The sequence below is a fragment of the Humulus lupulus genome, chromosome 7 (genome assembly GCF_963169125.1).
Source record: "Humulus lupulus chromosome 7, drHumLupu1.1, whole genome shotgun sequence".
NCBI lineage: Eukaryota > Viridiplantae > Streptophyta > Magnoliopsida > Rosales > Cannabaceae > Humulus > Humulus lupulus.
Genome location: NC_084799.1, coordinates 116495136 through 116513542, shown reverse-complemented (window position 1 = coordinate 116513542; position 18407 = coordinate 116495136).

The window sequence follows — 18407 nt, the reverse complement described above, 5'->3', positions numbered from 1 at the left end:
GATTCAAGAATGTATATAAATGCTCAAGTTGTTCCGTACTGAATGACGGAGCATCAGTGTTACTCTGATTCTGAACTTGTTAGGCCTTTCTGTTAGTCAAGCGGGGAGGAATCCACTTGGAAAAATTCCCATGGAGAGTGGACATGATGTTGGAAATGTTCGGACCAAGGTCTTTCACCCTTTCTATTAGGTCGAGGGTCAAGATTGGTTTTGCTATATGGTGGTCGGCCATATTTTAAGATGAGGGCAGAGCTCTCCATTGGCTGTAATTCGGGAGCAGTGAGCATGACACGATTATGTGCTTCACTTCTAACCTCAGAGAATGCTTCTTCAATGCCAGGAAATGAGGAATGACTAACTAGGTATCCTCTTACTTCATCAAGGTTGTTGCTCATCCCAGTAAGAAACTAAAAACTCGTTCTTTTTCTAAATGTTGTCTTTGTATCGTAGTGCAATCAGCGCAAAATGGTATGGTATCGAGAAACAGATCAAGTTCCTGCCATAAGTCTTGTAAGTCCAAAAAATATTGGGTAACAACATTTGATTTCCTTGATCTTGGTGCGGATTTCAAAAATCTGAGAAGCATTACCAAGATCAAAATATATCTTTCAGGCAATGTCCCATACCTCATTAGTTGTTTTGAAGAATAAATACATGTGGCTGATTTTTGGGTCCATAGAGTCAATTAGCCACACAAGTACTATAGAATTTTCAGCTTGCCATACCTTGTATGTGGATTCAGTCAAAGAAGGTGCAAAGACATCATTGGTGATGTACCCAAGTTTACCACGACCAAAAATAACAAGTTTTACTGACTGTGCCCATTGCAAATAATTTTTTCCATCAAGTTGATGAGCTGTGATGTGAAGAGAGCTGCTGTCATGGATATATAGGGACCCCACATAGCTACTGGAGTGAAGAGGAGAGGTAGTGTCAGTTTGTTAAAGAGAGCTTAGAGGTTAATATTCTGAGAGGAAGCCTCGTCCCTGGTTGTGGTCATTGTCAGAGGAGCTGATAACATCAGAAAGACAATAGTGCCAAGAACAGCAAAGAATGCAGCCAGAACGACACCAATAACAATTGAGAATGCCTAGAATGACGCCTAAATTTTTTCAAGAACACTGGCTGGAGCACCGGATAACACTGAGAAGAGCGGGGCTGAGAATGGTGGGAAGAATGATCCTTACAGCTTTGATACCATGAGCAAAATGGTTGAGAAAATCTGTGTATATCATTTTCTGTGTGTTATTTACAACCTAGAATTGATACATTTATAGGGTATACACAATTAATTCTCATACATACAAAATAAAGAGCAATAACAAATATTCCTCTAAATGAGGAAACTAAATCATAACAACTATAACCAGATCTCGAGGAGATGTTCAATTCTGCCCCCAATAGGCTTAATAATTCAGACTAGAAAGTCCTTGTAAATCTCCTCTCTCGGTCACTGATGCTATTTTGGAGCACTCCTTAATATTTGACAATATGTTTGAAAATTGTCATGTTGTCTCTTCCGTCGAACAATACTTCGAAACTGGGATGAACGTTGCATACTTCAAGAACCAGTCCATGACCACCAATATCGCGTTTAAATATCCTGTTTTCAACATGCTGGTTATAAAGTCAAGCGACACACTTTCCCAGGGTCGGCTTGGGACTGGCAACAACTCTAAAAACCCTAGTGTCATGTACTATTCCACTTTATCTTGCTGGCTGACGAGACAGGTCTTGGTATACTCCATTACATCATCTTGCATCTATGCCCAGTATTATCCATGCTTTGAAAGGGCATGCGTCTTTTGCCATCTTGGATGACCCACCCACAATGTGTCATGACACTCACTCAGCAGTGTCTTTCACAAGTCTTTGGCTTTCAGAATATACAAGCGGCTACCTTTGGCCCACAAAAAATCATCCTCCACCCAAAACTGACGAGTCTTGCCTTCTTTTATGAGATTTAGGATTATTCTGACAATTAAGTCCTTCTCCAGGTTCTCCTTAATGGGAGTATTCACCATGCTAGCCGACAAACTATCCAATATCTTTAGAGTCACCAACTCTGCTTTATGACTCAAGGCATCAAATGCCTGGTTGAGACGTCCTGCCTTGTGCTCAAAACGAAAGTTGAATTCGGCCATGAATTTTTACCATTGGGTCTGCTTAGGGGTAAGTTTCTTCTGGGTCAGAAAATGACTAATCGCTACGTTGTCAGTCCATATCACAAACTTCGACCCCAACAAATAATGTCTCCACAATCGAAAGCAATGAATAAATGCGATGAGTTCCTTTTCCTGTGCATTATACCGCCTCTCGACTTCGGAAAGCTTGCGACTCTCATATGCCACGGGGTGATTCTCTTGTACAAGAACCCCTCCCAAATCATAATCTGATGCTTCCGTCAGTACTTCGAAGGGCTTGCTAAAATTTGGCAGGGCAAGGACATGATCTTTCATCATGACTTTCTTCAAACTCCTAAAAGATTCATCTCACCACGCCCAAATCACACCCTGCTTCAACAATTCAGTCAAGTTTGTTTCCTTTCTTGAATAACCGTCCATGATTCGTCTATAGTAGTTGGATAGACCAAGGAAAGAGCGTCATTCCTTCACATTGGTGGGAGCTTTCCATTCTTGAATCACCCTCATCTTCTCCAAATTCATAAGGAATCGACCACATTATATGGCCTAAAACTTGATGTTTTCTTGTGCAAATGAGAATTTATAACGCTTCACATGCAATTGATTACCTCTCAACTTTCGAAACACTTGAGCCAAGTGCTCCCGATGATCCTCCATCATGGCGCTGCAAACCACAATATCATCCAATTACACGACCACAGACTTGTGGACGGTTGTTCAGTGTCTCGATGCTCCTCCATCATGGTGCTATAGATATTTATGGAATACTTCATTCATCAGTGTACAACAAGTGGCTAGCGCATTCATCAACCCAAATGGCATGACACGAAACTCAAACACTCTATATTGAGTAATGGCTTGTCCCTTTTTGCGATCCTCACCTGATAATAAGACGATCTCAGGTCCAACTTCGTAAAGTATTTTGCTTCACTCAGATGGTCGAGAAAATCAACGATTAATGGGATGGGATAGGTATTGCAAAAAATCACTTTGTTGAGAGCTCTATAATCAATGCACAGTCTCAAGCTCCCATTGTACTTCTTCTAGAACCACACAGGCGCACCAAATGCTGCTCTTGACAATCTGATGAAACCTGCTTCGAGCAATCCCTTTAGTTGCTTCCTTAACTCTTCTAGTTTAGGTGGTGTCATTATGTATGGTGCTTTCATAGAAGGTTTCGCTCCCAACACTATCTCAATCAGGTGGTTGATCCCCCTTCTTGGTGGCAAGGCTTTAGGGAGTTTATCTGGCATCACTTCCCTATACATCTTCAAGACATTTTGGATTTTAGGTGGGACAATCTCCTCCACCTTCTCTTCGAACACCATAGGTACAACAACATATGTGGCCTCATACCTCTTCACACCCTTCTTAAATTATAGGGCCGATAAGAGCTTCACACCAGGGGGCTATGTCTCTTTTGCAGAAACCATCGATCGTGTCTCCCCCATTATGAGAAGACTCCCGGTAGCAGGAATTGGAACGACTCATTTCTCAGTCAGGAACTTCATCCCCAAAACCACATACAAATTCATCCATATGGACCACCACTAAGTCTGCCTACCCTTCCCATGTGTCAATTTTCACTTTTACGCCTTTAGCCACTCCTGTTGTGGCCAAGGCCTCTAAGTTGACCACCTTTATACGATTCGCATCTTTCTCCAGTTTCAGTCCCAATTGTTTGGATTCGAGCCCTAAGATGAAATTATGTGTGGTGCAAGTGTTGATCATCACACATCTGGCTGACTTACCATTGATTGTGGCTTCCACATGCATCAATTCTTTCCCAAGGGTCTTCTTCCTTTTTTGCCCCATGTATTTTTAGAGCATTTAACATCCAGACGAAGCCCATGTGTGCATAATCTTCATCCTCATCCTCGTCACATTGCTCTTCTTGAGCGATGAATGCCTGGATGACACTGAGCTTGGACTTATAAGGGCATACTGATACCCTATGTGGTCCTTGACAAAGACAACATGCAAGAGGCTTCTTCCCTACGATAGTGTCATTCCTATTGGAAAGCTAGACTTTGTTGTCTTCTTCTCCCCTCCCCCACTCTTACCCTGCCAAGGCTTCCTTGATTTTTTACTCCCGACCTTGATCGAGTTGGTTGTAGTGACAATCTTCTTTGAATATGTACTCTCTGATGCGGTCTATCAACTGCTCGGTAGAAGCTTGAGCAGTGGCTAGGTCAATCACCCATTTCCTTTGAAACTCTTGCTTTACCCACAACTTCGATCCTTCAAGGAAAGAGAAGAGCCTCTCCACTTCAGATATGTCCTTAATATCAAGCATTAGTCCCCAAAAATTCTTCACATATTCTAGGATTGTTCTGAATTGTTTGAGCTTTCTTAACTAGCGTTGAGCCATGTAGGTGACATTCTCTGGTAGAAACAGCGTCTTCAACTCTCTCTTCAAATCTTCCCATGTAGTGATGGTGCATCTACCATTTTCTCTATGTCTTCATATTTTGTCCTGCACCATACTTTAGCATCCCTAGACAAGTACATGGTAGCCATTGCGACATTCCCTTCTTTGAAGTCGGCTCGCATGACTTTGAAGTAGTGCTCCATGTCAAAGAGGAAAATTTTCAATTCCTTTGCATCCCTAGCTCTGTTGTAGGTCCTTAGTTCAGACACTTTAACTTGACAAAAACCTACTGTGACGACATGCCGTTGCTGTAGATATATGTAAAATCTAAAAATTGGCTGACTTTTTTAATTGAATATTCTTTTCCAATTATGTATTAATTTTGAAATTTTATATATGGTAATTGGTGGAATTTTTCACTTTTGGGTAAGTATGGATTTTATATTAAATGAATTATCTATAGTCAAGTTTCCCTATTTATTTATGGTAACTTTGTCTATAATAAGTATGTTTAATATAGAATTGACCATTGTGTTATATTTCTTAATGTCAATTGATTTAAATTGAGTAACTTGAAATATATTTGTGCCCAAGTAAGATCAATTCCAAAATGAACCTGGTTTGTAATTAAGTCCAGGTTCGTCCATTTTCTAATGATACAGAATGATCTTCTGTTACATCCGAATTTCTTTGCAATAAAGGTAAGTGAGAGTTATTTTTAGAAACTCTCTGATTTGATCCGATTGAGATCAAGAATGAGATTAGCTTTGCTTAGGGTCTCCTAAACTCTATAAATACCAGACCTAAGCAACAACTTATCTCACTTCTTCACCATTCTAACGTTTCATATTTTGAAGAGTTCTTTTATATGTTAAGAGTAGTCTTTGTTCAACTATCTGTTTGTTTGTTTGTTTTGCTATGTGTTGTTTATTCTTAAACATGTCATAAAGCTAGTGAACATGACATACAATCTTTGGGAGAAGATTTTCATAAGTCTCACTTCGGGAGGAAATGAGCACTCATCAAGATCATAAGGGATTTCGTGCTCTTGGTGTTTATAAAAAATCAGATTATTAAAGTGGAAAACTCCAAGGTTGCAACAGGGATTTAGAGGGAGTCTAAGCTTGCATAAATTGTTGCATTTGGAGAAATTTTTTGTTCTGGGTTATAATGGTTTGACTGAAGTTTTGAATCATTGACTGAAAACCCTCCGCTGGTACCATTGTAGGGCCGACTGTGGTCGATGTAAATGGTGATGCCTCTGACTACGAGGAGGATCTGGTGGCCACGGTGGCCTTGGTGGAAAGAGAACTAGTACCCTTCAAATCACGTCCAACACCTCAGTTGTGGCCACGACGTTGACCAAGTACCTTTGTGACGACTTGCGTCTCATCAATAGAGACACTTCCTGCTGAAGATGAGGATTGGGGTTATGTTTGCGTCTGAACTTGCTGCAGGGCCTCCTAAAATTTAGAAAAAATACAATTAATACATAATATAATTAATTAATAAACATACATAAAAAACTTAGAAAGTTACTTACATATGCATCCTTAGCATTCGTGTTCACCCATCCACGTGTTGGATGATTGTGCATATCATGAAATGTATCAATCAAGTTAGGCAGTTCCTTAATTTGAAGATTCATCTTTAGAAAACAAAATGTAACAAAATATAAGTTAAATAATGAAATTATTATTAAGATAACTGAAAATACACCTATATACATATTATTATTTACCTTCTTAAATTGAGCAGAAGCGTAAGAGGTCGATCCATGAAGACTTGGATACTTCTGTTTTGCTCTGTTTGCAGCATTTACCTTTGAGCGTGCCATGTACTTTTCAGAGGTGAAAAGGTCAACACACTTTAGCCAGTTGTCATTGTCTATGTCCTTCGATGGATTCTTCTTGGCTGTCTCGATATCATCATATCTGCCATGCTCATCGAAATGTTTTTTCTTTTGACCTTTTCTATCTTTGTAATGATCCTGAAACTCTCACTTAATGTCGGTTTCTATCAATCGTCATTCAATGAGATGTCTGGGAATAATGAAATATTCCTTCAATTTTTTTTTTATAATTTTGAAATTATAAAAAACATTACATGTGGATATCTTTATAAATTACCATAATTTTTTTTCTTCCATTAATCCTGTCTTGTGCTCCTCTGGAACACCCTGCCACAAGTCATAATATAACAACACATGGTGATCAATAAGGTTACCAATAAGCCCTGTGAAAAATGACCCACGATCACCAACTTCTTTGTAGGTTCCCTCCTTTAGATCGAATTCTAGAGTCAACGGGCCTTTATTTTCTTGCACAAGCTCCTCTAAATTTTTGGATCGAGATTGACCTCTTCTTCTCTGAGGAGGTGCTACATATTTTAAGTTAACAATAAAATTAGATTGAATAAAATAATAGTAATTTCTCATTTATTGATAAAACATAGACTAATTATATTATATTACCTATCTCACAGGAAGTAGGTACCCACGAAGGATCTAGAGGAGGATCACCCGCCCCATCACCGCCATGAGAACAGGCAATAACAACAGACATATCTTTATAGGTTATATAATTATTACATTAAAATTAGTCATAAAATAATAGTAATAAAATGTAAACATTCACAATAAAGTCAAATACTGATTGGAAACTATTGAAATGTAAACATCTACATTAAAGTACTATCGTGCATTGGAAGCTATTGAAATGTATCATCCAAATTAAAGTCAAATATTGATTAGAAAGTATTGAAATGTAAACATCCACATTAAAGTTACAATAAGAACATTAAGAAGAAAGTATTATTCCTCATCAACGTTGATTCCTACATCATCATTTGTACTTTCTACATCATCTTCACTAATTTTGTCGTCGTCTTCATCATCATTAATGAAATCATCATCCACATCCGGAACATATCAAGACGTTTCACCAATTATGCTGGTGTGACCAGGTCGATTGAAAGTCATAACCTCCAATTCTCCTAATTCGACAGTGAGTATAAAATTTGATGAAGTACTATCATGCACCACATCAACCTCGTCATCATCATCGATACTTGTATGATCCCAGATCTTTCGATGATTAACTTCTTCTACCAACCTCCAATTTTTTTCTTGAAGGATCTTTCAAGAAGAATTTTGAGTGGCGAGAATAAACTTCTTGTTCTTGTACAATTCAGAATTAAACATGATACTAGTAATGTTATTCTCAGTCACCTTTCGACCTTTGCTTACATCGATGTTGAAACCATTTATAGGGAAACATTACTAATGAGTAATCATGGGAATAACATAACTCTACAATCTCGTCAAGTTGGCCATAGAAAGTAAAACCATCAGTTCCTGGCACTGAAACTCCATTGTTTTGAGTGGTACGTCCTTTCTCACGACTATGAACCAAAAAATTCACACCGTTAACAAAGCAAGTAGTGTAGGAGTATGCATTCTGATTCGACCTGTTTGCTAAAGCAAATAATTCATGGGTACACTCAGGTGACTCTACTTGTCTCAGACGACACATTTGTATTGTTGAACACAAAAAAGAAATGCACAATTAGAAGAGTATTAATCGGCTGGAATTTCATAAGATGTCTAGTTTCGATCATTTACCTTCATTTTAAACCAGGAAGAGAATTCTTTTTGAAGATTTATGTTTGGATTTTCTTGGAGACATTCATTGTACAACACAAGAATGAAGGTAAGATAACAATTGGATATTATTTTATTTTAAAAAATTCATATATGTGTTGAGCTACTTACTCCATATATGGTTGGATTTAAGGGACATTGTTGCGTACAAACCACTTAGCTTCTTTTCGATGATGATAGTTGAGGGATATGATTTTTCTTTTGCTACTTGGATGACATAGTGATTTAAAAATAGACAATTATTTCTTAGGAATAACAATATCCTCATTTCTTTCTGGACGATTAAATTAAGTCTTTATGCCCTGAAGATTTTGTGAACAAAAAGTCAAAGCTTCATCAACAACATAACCCTTCGCTATAGAACCTTCAGGACGCACCTTATTCCTGACATAATTTTTTAACTTCTTCATATATCTTTCAAATGGATACTTCCACCTCATATAAATTGGTCCTCCAAGGATAGATTCTTGTTGTAAATGAAGAATCAAATGAATCATTATGTCAAAAAAGACTGGAGGAAAAATTAATTCCAACTTGCACAAAATTTGTATCACTTGATCTTCTGCGTTCTCCATGTACTTAACAACCAATGTACGAGCACAAATTTGCTTAAAGAAATTTCAAAGCTCAATGATTGTCTTGGAAATAGACTTATCCAAGTAGCCTTGAACTCTCACTTGAAACAGACGTTGCATAAGAATGTGACAATCATGGGATTTCAACCTAGTAATGTTGCCATCATTGTCAGTCACTTTCTTCGAGAAATTTTAACCGAAACCATCAGGAAGTCTAACTCCTTTTATGAACCGACAAAAAAATTGTCTATCAGTCGCTATGAAATAGTACATAGGATGTGGTTTCATCAACTTGGTACTGTCTTCCTTGAGGTGCAACTCTTCCCGAATACCGCAATTTTTTAAGTCTTCTTGTGCATTGGGGGTTTCTTTAGATTTCTCATTCATAAGAAAAGTACCGAGTAAACTGTTGAAAACATTTCTCTCCACAAGCATAACATCTAAATTGTGCTTCAGTTCAAGTTCAGACTAGTAATCAAGTCCAAGGAAAATACTCTTCTTACTCTAATTTAGCTCTTATGGATCTTGCTTTCTTTTCACACCTCCGAAACTGACATGTCTACCCAGCAAAAGAATTGGAACATGCGCTAATTGTTGGAGTATATCTTGACTATTGAATTTTCTTGGAGGAAGTCTTTTTTCATACTTCCCATCAAACAAGATTCTCTTCCTCCACTTATGCGTAGAAGATAAGAATCTTCTTTGACCAACATAAGTTATCTTCTTAATTACACGTCAAGAAAGAGTGTCTTCGTTTCATATAGGACATTCCATATATCATTGGCCACTTCAACCAAACAAACTACTACGGGTCAGGAAATCATTGATAGTCCATAATAGTGCTGCCCGCATTCTGAATACACTGTTCGCTGCGATATTTGGTTTGAACTCCTTCATCCCATAACATTTTTAACTCATCTACCACGGGCCTAAAAAACATATCCATATCCTTCCTAGAGGCATATTGTATGATGACTCTTTCATGCATAACCAATGAGGCATATTGTATGTGCAGAATATTACCAGCCACATGTTGTAAGACAAACCCATGTTACCAAATGGATTAAAACCATCAACATCCAAACCCAATCGAACATTTTTGGGTTCTTTGGAAAAATCTGGATATATGAAATCAAATTGTTTCTAGGCACCCTGTAAAGACCCGACTAACTAAAAGACCTCGAATCTTTAAAAGCTACTAAGACATACTACTATCTTTTGGATGTTTACATAAAATAATAGACTTTATTATAGAAAATCTAAAATAAGAGATCCTATTATTATTACATAAAAATCATAAAGAAAATTAAACCTTTATTTTAATTGTTCAAATACTAAATGCAGAAATCATAAATATAAAATTAAAAGGCTCAAATATCAACGTCATCCTCAATCGATTCCATCGGTCCATTTCTTTAGTCCTCTCTCAAGACACATGCCAAAGCCACCTAGGATTCGTCTCGCCTTCCATGTTCATTTACCTGCACCATCTAAATAAAAAAGAATGAGCCTAATGCCCAGTAAGGAAAAACTACTAAAGCATAACATAAAACATAAGATGTAAAAACATAAAAAATAAAAATGTACTACAATATTAATGGCCATTAACTCATTACCGTAGTATGTGATAGAAACCACCTATAGTCCTCTTCTTGCTATTTAGAGGTAGGTTTAGACACAACTATAGTATGTGATAGAAACCATCTATAGTCCTCTTGCTACTATTTAGAGGTAAGTTTAAACATAACTATAGTTTATGATAATTATACAAAATCTTGGGATTTCCTTATTTTCTATCTAAGCAACCATATTTCCCATGCGTCTAAAATCATAAAAAAAAACATACATACATACACAAAGCATATAAAATCTAACTTATTTTCCTTATAAAAAACCGACATATTGGAGACAAGTGCGGGATTGGAAACTCCTACAACCAAACAGTAAAACCATAAGTTTCCTAAAGAAAAGAAGATGAAAAGAAGATCTAAACAATCAAGATAAGAACTAACCGAAAACCTTAAGTTTCAAGGAAAACCAAACACCTAACCAAAAGCCATTATAACAAGTTAGGATTTGAAGAAAAAGAAAAGAATAAGAGGAATAGCAATGAACTAAACCTGAGGATAAAGAGTACCTTAGATAGCTTAGAACTTTTATCTACATCTCAATACCAAAATCACACTCTAGCTTACTTCCCAAGTGTAACGCCCTAAACTCCAGGGACCGTTACAGTGTGCATTTTAAACAGTGCTAAACTCGCTAATTGAGTCATTTGGTCATAATCGTGTAACTAAGTATGATTAGCGGTTTAGGGTTAAATTTTTTGGTTAAGATATAACGTTTCACTAAAACATTTAACGTATACATTGGGATCCCAAAAATATAATTTAAATGTTAATTACAACAAAATATTTACAACCAGCCGACCTAAGTGGCAAAATAGGGTTTAAACCTAGTTTCTCTTTCAACCCTCAGCCGTGGCGGTCGAGCAGCCGCATATGTACACATCGTCACCTAAGCTCTCCAATTCAAGGATGGTCCAGCTTTCTTTTGCCTTTACCTGCACCACATAGCACCCGTGAGCCGAAGTCCAGCAAGAAAACTCAATATGCTCATGAACAGTAATAACATGTTACTAAATCATAATGTGCATGCCTAGCAATAGTAGCCCTATTCACGCATGCAAATAATTTCAAACAATGATGGTTGTGGGCCACACCCTTCTGTAAGGATGACTATGAGTCAATCCTAAACAGATGAGTGATTAACACTGGAGGTTCCGATAACCATGCTGGGGATTATAGCCCTAATCAGGTGAGTGATTTAACACTTGAGGTTCTGTTAACCATGATGGGGCTTATAGCCCTAATCAAATGAGTGACAGAGGAGTAAGTCATTAACATGGGTTCCGCAGCCTCAAATGAGTGATTGATGAGCAAGTCACTAACTTAAACTAGATGAGTGACTAATAAGCAAGTCACTAACATGGGTTCCACACCCTTAGATGAGTGTCTGATGAAGAAGTCACTACGTAAACCAAATGAGTGACCAGGGAGTCACTAGTGTGGGTTTCGTACCCTTAGCCATGAGACGATGCGGTCACCTGGGCCTTCATGCCCTGGCTCTGAGTGACTAGTCATAGAACTAGACAAGCGTTTTTAGTTTTCATTGAACTTGAGGTCGGTCCGACATTAATGCTCATGATGAGTCATTCAATGCAGATGTTGATTAGATCTAATCTTTTCAACTCTGCGTTCATGATGCTTATGCTGAACCTAACTCATAGGTCAATAACATATGACCAGTGCTCAGTACTACTGTCGAACTTGACTAGTCAGTCACAACTTCACAGTCAGTTCTGACACCATTGCCGATTCTGACAAATAAGTCAGGGTCGCGCACAAGTAAGCAATGCAACCAGACATATATCATATGTCAAATATCCAAATATAGGGCATTCAACATGCTTACTTAAAAATTTCTAGCATAGTTATGGTCATGCACAAACACAGAGACTCAAGCTCTGATCAATCTCGTATTCAACATTCGTGGCATGCCCTAATCACATGTTTCTCATGCATCACATACCGGGTGCAGTTTTCTTACCTCTAGTTTGAGCGAGAAATAACAATTGAACGACCCTTGAGAATGATCAATCCTTTTTATCCCTTAGCAGTCACCTAGTCATAACCAATCACAATTTCCATCAATGAAAATCCACAATAAAAGGGTCCTGACCTAAACCTCACTCCCGAGACCCCGAATTGTACCCAAATAGAGAGTAGATTCGATCCCGAGCCTTAGGAATTGAAACCTGAGCCAAAAACCCTAAAAAATGCCCAAAATATGCATCAGAGAAAACATGGTAGTGCTACAGCGCTGCCCCCTAGCGCCCCAATGCTACAACCAGGGGAATTTTGCCTTGGCTAGCGCTGTAGCGCCACCCTTTGGGCACTAGAGCGCTAGGACCAGGCAGATTCACCCTGGTTTTAGCCTCCTTTGAATCCTCCATTTCCAACCTGAAAATCAAGCTTCCAAACCTCATTTAAGTCCCAAATGAACCTGAAAACCATCTACACTTATCCTAGTCATCATAACCGAAGTAACCCTAGCCAAAAACTCCCATAAATTCCCATTATCCAACTCAAAATTTAGCTAAAACTCAACTAGAAAAAATAGAGCAAGAAACATAATTTTAATGGCTAGAAACTCGTCTCAATCTCAGTAACACACCCTGTTCAATGGTAGAAAATAACCCAAAACCCTCAAGGCTTGTTTCCCTAGCTTGGTTCCTTAAAAAGAGCTTCAAAATCTAAAGAGAAATGAAGAGAAGAAGAAGATGAAGTGCTTTGTTTTCTTAAGCTTTCTACAAATTTTTAATGATATATATCCTTAAGGTCAAAAGACCAAAATGCCCCTCGGTTATTTAAAGTCCTCTTAAGGCTACCAAGGGTAAAACTGTCATTTCCCACCTATTTCGTTAATCATAATTAACACCATCCCATTTCCCATTATTTCCAATATTCTCAAATGCTAATAAATCATATCCCATTACCCTTTAATTCTCGGTAATGTTATAATCCTCAAATTACCCCGAGACTCACCCCGAGCCCCGAAATTAATCCCATTATGATCAGACCAATAACTTGCATTCAAAGATCGTCTCATGCCAAATGGCTCGAAAAAATCCACTTATAATGTGGTATTATTCATAATTCACCCACATGCATGAAAATACACAATTACGCCCTCAACGGGCCAAATTACCAAAATGCCCTTATAATTAAAAATAGACCCATATGCATGCATTTATCATCATATTACAATAAAATTCACCTAAACATGCATATAATCATTTAATAATATAATAAATCAATTATGGCCCTCCTGGCCTCCTAATCAAGGTCCTAAACCTTATTAGGGATTTTGGGGCATTACACCAAGTATTTAGAAAAGCTTAGATTTAAAAGCTTTCAACCCCAAAACCCTAGTGTTTCTTTGTAGAACGAATTTAGCAGCTTAGAGGCTCTGAGAAGTTTTTGGAAGATAATCCAAATGGCTGAGTGAAGGGTCCTATTTATAGAGTTCAAGGAGTAAAATTAACTCCCATTAAAATGAATAAAAATTTGAATTTTCTGCTCAAGCGATATATCACCTGCCCTATAATCCCAAGGCTTCGTGGTTTCATTTGTACGAAGTCAATGTGTTTTTCGTATCATCATAGGTGATATATCGACCCCTATAGTTGCGATATATCAGCTTACACTGATATATTAAACACATTTTTGCACACTTTCAGCACACTTGAAGTTATTTAAAACCACCTTGACTGAGTAATACGAGATCCTAACATCTGAGGGAAGGTTCTAGACCTCCTAGGTTTATCCTTGATTAATTTAATCATCTAAAATCCTTAAATCATTAATAAACATACATGTGACAGATGTCACATCCTTAATTATTCTATCTAAACCTTAGGTTATAATAAATAATATATATAGGACCACCTTCAATAATTAAACCTTATAATAAAGTTAATATTTCTAAACTATGTTAAACTTATATAATCCATAACTATCTCTGCGAGTTTCCAAATAAATCCCAGCTTGAACCAATAACCACGAAAACTAAAATACTATAGCACAAGCTACTACTATCTAACTAACTAAAATTCAGAGACATTACAATTCTCCTCTACTTAAAAGAATTTTGTCCCCAAAATTTATTTAACAAACAATTCTAGATACCGTGTTCGGATGTCTTCCGCAAATTCCCATGTTGCCTCCCGTTCTGTACTATTACTCCATAAGACCTTGACTCTTGGAATAATCTTAGATCGTAATTCCTTTATCCCCTTCTCCAAGATGCGAACCGGTCGTTCCTCATAACTTAGATCTTTCTGAAGTGCTAACGTATTATACTTGACAACGTGGGATGGGTCTGACACATATCTATGCAACATCGAGATGTGAAAGACATTGTGATTGTCTGCTAAAGCTGGCAGTAGGGCTAATCTATACGTTACTGGTCCTACCCTGTCCAATATCTCAAAAAGACCTATAAACCTGGGACTGAGTTTGTCTTTCTTCCCAAACCGCTTTACTCCTTTCATAGGAGATATTCTTATGAAGATTTGATCTCCGACTTTGAATTTCACATCTCATCGCTTGGCATCTGCATAACTCTTTCATCGACTCTGTGCAGCGAGCATAAGCTTTCTAATCAGTTCCATTGCATCTTGAGCCTCTCTAACAGCTTCAGGTCCAAGAAGTTGTCTTTCTCCTACCTCGTCCCAATGTAACGGTGACCGGCATTTACTTTCATAAAGTAGCTCATAGGGTGCCATACCGATCGCTGCCTGGTAGCTATTATTGTAGGATAATTCTATAAGTGGCAAATACTTACTCCACGAACCTCCGAAGTCTAGTACACAAGCGTGCAGCATTTCTTCTAAAATCTGTATGGTACGCTTGGACTGTCCATCGATATGAGGATGAAATGTTGTACTTAGACTTAGCTTGGTACCCATGGCTTGTTGCAAGCATCCCCAAAATCTCAATGTGAACACTGATCCTCTATCAGATACTATGGTCTTAGGGATTCCATGCAGTCGTACAATTTCTCGAACATAAATGTCTGTGTACTAGTCCACACTGCATGTAGTCTTGACAGGTAGGAAGTGAGCTGACTTGGTGAGTCTATCTACCACAAGCCAAGCCAAGTCGTGTTGCTTATTTTTTCTTGGTATTCCTGTCACGAAGTCCATGGCTATGTCTTCCCACTTCCATTCTGGTATACTAAGTGGTTGCAATAAGCCTGTGGGTCGCTGATGTTCTGCCTTTACTTGCTGCATATTAGGCATTTGGACACATATTCTGCTATGTCTTTCTTCATTCCCGGCCACTAATATAGTGCCTTAAGGTCGTGAGTCATCTTGGTAGACCCCGGGTGAACTGAGTATGGGGTAGTGTGTGCCTCTTATTAAATCTTCATCTTAATTCCATGTTCATTCGGCATGCATACCCGACCTTTATATTTCAAGAACCCTTGTCCTGATATAGAGAAATTCATAGTCTTGCCTTCTTTTATTGCAGCCATATGCGATACTAGTGTGTAATCATGCCCTTGCATGATCCGTATATCATCTAGTAAATTTGACTGAATGGACAAGTTAGCCAGTTGACCCATGACTATTTCTATCCCGACATTAATCAGCTCTTGTTGAAGCAGATTTTCAATTCTGGATAATGCTGCCAGATTTCTGTAACTCTTCCGGCTTAATGCATCTACAACTACATTTGCCTTTCCTAGGTGGTATTGGATTTCACAGTCATAGTCCTTTACTAGTTCCAACCACCTGTGCTGCCTCATATTGAGCTCCTTTTTCATGAAGAAATATTTTAAGCTCTTGTAGTCCGTATAAATCTTGCATCGTTCTCCATATTGATAGTGGCACCAGATTTTTAGTGTGAAGACAACCGCTGCCAACTCCATATCGTGTGTTGGATAGCGTTGCTCGTATTCCTTCTCCTGCCTTGAGGCGTAGGCTATCACCTTGTCATTTTGCATCAGTACACAACTTAAACCTTGCTTGGATGCATCACAGTATACTACAAACTTGTCGTTGGGTGTCGGTACGCAAAGTACTGGTGCTGAACACAATTTGTCTTTGAGCAACTGGAAGCTTTCTTGACATTTATCCGTCAGTTGAACTTTTGCTGTTTCCGGGTCAGGTTAGTAAGCGGAGTGGCTATCTTAGAAAAGCCTTCTACAAATCTCCGATAATAGCCTGCTAGCCCTAGAGAACTTCTAACCTCTGATGCATTCTTAGGTCTTGGCCAATCCTTCATAGCCTTTACCTCAGTTGGTCTACTGCGACTCCATCCTTGGATACTATGTGGCCGAGGAACGCTACTTGTGATAGCCAAAATTTGCATTTCTTGAACTTGTCATAAAGTTGATGCTCCTTTATTCATAGCATGGTCAGTCCTAAATGTTGATCGTGCTCGACTTCGTCCTTGGAGTACACCAATATATTGTCAATGAATACCATGGTGAATTTTTCCAAGTAATCCTTGAAGACCCGGTTCATTAAGTCCATAAATGCGGCTGGAGAGTTGGTAAGACTAAAAGACATAACTAGAAAATCGTAATTTCTGTATCGAGTCCTAAAAGCTATCTTTGGTATATCCTCTTCCCTTACCTTGAGTTGGTGATAACCAGACCGTAGATCAATCTTTGAAAATGCAGTCACTCCTCGGAGTTGATCAAATAAGTCGTCGATCCGGGGTAGCGGGTACTTGTTCTTAATTGTCACCTTGTTCAGCTCATGGTAATCGATACACATTCACATGCTTCCATCATTATTCTTCACAAATAGAACTGGTGCCCCCCATGGTGAATGGCTCAGTCTAATTAATTCATAGTCTAAGAGCTCTTGTAACTGCGTTTTCAACTCCTTGAGTTTGGTAGGTTCCATCCGGTATGGTGCCTTTGAGATAGGCTCGGTTCCCAGTACTAGTTCAATTGTGAAGTCAATTTCTCGAGTAGGGGGTAACCCTGGTAAGTAATCAAGTTATGTCTTTGGAAATTCCTTCATAATGCAAACGTCTCCAACCTTTAATGGTGTTTCTTGTGCCACATCTGCGATGCTTGCTAAGAATGCCTGACATTCTTTCTCTATCATCCTCTGAGCTTTGAGAGAAGAGAAAAGTGGTGTCCGTAGTCCTAAAAATTTCCCCATAAAACATAGTTTCTGACCCTCAAGGGTTTCGAACGTCACTTGCTTGCGTCTATAGTCAATGGTTGTGCCATGTCTTGCTAATCAGTCCATGCCTAGTATTACGTCAAAATCCTTGATTTCTAGCTCTACCAGGTCTCCTTCTAGCTCTGTGCCCTCGACTTTGATCGGTACTCCTCGTACTATTCGTGATGATAGAACAATTTCGCCCGAAGGCAGTTCCGTAACAAACTTAGTTCTAAATCTTTCACAAGGTTTGTCTAATTTCTCTATCATTCCTAATGAGATATATAAGTGTGTTGCTCCTGAATCAAACAATATTGAAAATATATTATCGAGGATAGGAAGCTGACCTATGAACACATTGTTACTAGTTTCAGCTTCTCTCTGGGTCAACCATCTATTCTTCTTTTCTTCTGTTTTGAGATGTGGACAATCTCTTTTTCGATGACATTCCTGGCCACAATTGTAACGACCCAAAATCGCTAATAAGGCTTAAGGGCCTTGATTAGTGTGCCAGGAGGGCATTAATGGAATAATTGTGATTTAAATGAGTAATTATATGTTTAGTAATGTTTATATGATACTTAATGATATTATGTGATAATATGAATATCTATGTGATATATGTGAGAACCACATTATTATGTGGCCAGGTTCATAGGGCACGACTCAAGACGATCCTAGGGTCAGATAGCGGGGAAAAAGTCACAACGGGGCTTAAGATGTGACTTTGGACAAGTCAGGGGTATTTTAGGTATCGGGTGGTGAATTGGACTATCGGGTCATGAAAATAAATATATGGAGATATATTTGAGGTTAGGATGTCTAGGCGGGAATATTGGGGGATTTTTTTTCCATTTTGGCCTCAGGGACGGTTCCAGCACCCCGAGCCTCGGGATTACCTTAACAA